This window comes from Pundamilia nyererei, unplaced genomic scaffold (assembly GCF_000239375.1).
Source record: "Pundamilia nyererei isolate P.nyererei 1_Seehausen unplaced genomic scaffold, PunNye1.0 scaffold00083, whole genome shotgun sequence".
NCBI lineage: Eukaryota > Metazoa > Chordata > Actinopteri > Cichliformes > Cichlidae > Pundamilia > Pundamilia nyererei.
Window position 1 is genome coordinate 1,764,294 of NW_005187484.1, and position 1,949 is coordinate 1,766,242.

At 50.9% G+C, this 1,949-nt stretch overlaps 1 protein-coding gene across 2 annotated transcripts in view; it reads left to right on the forward strand.

Annotated features, from left to right (window-relative positions):
* The window catches only part of LOC102212260 (ephrin type-A receptor 4), a 56,284-nt gene that overhangs the window by 48,441 nt on the left and 5,894 nt on the right, over positions 1-1,949 (forward strand). The gene's annotated exons all lie outside the window — the stretch shown is intronic.

Here is a 1,949-nt window from a genome sequence, read left to right on the forward strand (position 1 = left end):
CCGGACAGTTAGGAGCTGATGGATGAGAGGAAAGACAGGGCGACGCAGAGAGAGGGAAAGCAGAGAGTGCTCGAGCTACTCAACCGGAGGCTGAAAACAAAAAGATGGGGGGGAGGAAGGAGCGACGCAGCGGTGACAAGAGAGCTGGAGTGAAAGGACGGCGAACCAAACGCAAGAAGGGCGTCCGAAAACTCCCACTCCACCTCCTTCCACTCTTACTTTTGAGAGCTTGACACGAGGTTTGGGCAAATTAGTCCTTCACACTTGAGTGTGTCAGTGGAATCTATTAAAAATCCATTATTTGAATTGCGCCCCACTCTCCATTACAATCAAGTTAAAAGGAATTCTCAATCTGGCCTCAGTTTGCTGGCATGTCCAACAGAGCCAATTAAGGCTTATTAATTATGGAGGAACTCCAAATAGGGACTAAAATACATAAATGTGCAAAAATCTCTCGCTGAAGACTTGCTGGCTGTGGTCCACCATCTTGAAGGCTATATTTAATGTTTCTATCGCGTTGGTGTGTAATTAAAAATCGAGCATCCATTAAAGCTTGAAATCAGACGTGATGTGCTTAATGGGTGATTTACATGAAGTAAGAGCGTGCTGGGTTTTTTTTTAAAAAAAGGTCCGCTTTTAAAACCCAGATCTTTGTTTGCTGCTAACGCCAGGGCCTCCGGAGGACATTTGCCCAACGTTCCCCCAATATTGTCCCCCTGACGCGTTTTTTTCCCCCCTCTGCCATCTCCCTGTTTTGTTGGCAGGTGATAATCGGCCCACTGGTGGGTTCCTCGCCCAGAGTTCATTGCCAAAGGCGGCAGGGCGTATTCAGTAAACAAGGAATTAGCATGCAAATGGACTGGAAGGAAGAGGGCGGGGCTGGGAAGGCGAGAGTTTAAGGTCGCAGGTCAGACTCTCCTCAGACTTGATTGCGGAGCTGTCAATCACCGGCGGCCTTGGGGCAGAGGCACGCAACAAAGGGAACAAAGATGGCTGACAAAGACGGCCCCCTCTGCTCTCATACAACTTTCGCCGAACTTCCTCTTTTTAGGGCATCGCCGGAGTGCCCCGTAATTAATGGAGTGCCAATCACGCAGCGGGTAAGGCAGTGACTGACGGCCTCTTGGCACGGCCAGAGACCCGCAGCAGAGCAGAGGAACTTCACCTTCTCAGCGGGCTTCTGCAGCTCTCGGCATTCTGCTGGAGCACTCGAGAGGCTTCATACAAGCGCCCCTTAAGGCGGAGGCTTTAAGTCAGCAGTTTTCTATAAGGCTGTAAGCTTTTAAGTCCACCTTAACTGTGCCACTCGAAATGGAGCACAAAGAGCGACGCTGTTCTAGGAGGCGAATGTGTGGCAGCACTTTTCAGCATGTGTTGTTGCCGTGGCTGGTTAGGCACCAGCTTGCTGCAGTTTTGGGACAAAAACAAGCGGGTCGCCCTTCCTTTCCCTTTTTTATCTCTCTTCTCCTCTGATATGCCCCTCCCTCCCTCCGTCCTAAGAGACAAAGACAGACAGACAGAGACCCACCAGGGAATGTCCACCCTCCCCGCCGCCTGCCCCGGCTCAGATAAAGACGCAGACGCTCCCCCAAGAGAGACAGAGAGGGATGGGGTGAAAAAAGGCCAGAGAGGATTGGCAGGGTTCACGGAGGATAAAAACGAGGAGAGGGAATGAGCGAGGGAGGAGTGGGGGAAAAAAGAGAGCAACAGAGATGAGCTAGCAGGAGAGTGACAGATGCGTCGAAAGTTGGCAGAGGAGAAAGAGGGCAAAGGGACAGTGAGTGACAGAAATAGCGAGTTAGGGGGATTCTGGGTGGGTGACTGTGATGAGACTTTGGATAATACGCCCAGAGTCAGATCATATTTGCATAAACACAAGATGGTGTGTGCGTGTGTGTGTGTGTGTGTGTGTGTGTGTGTGTGTGTGTGTGTGTGTGTGTGTGTGTGTG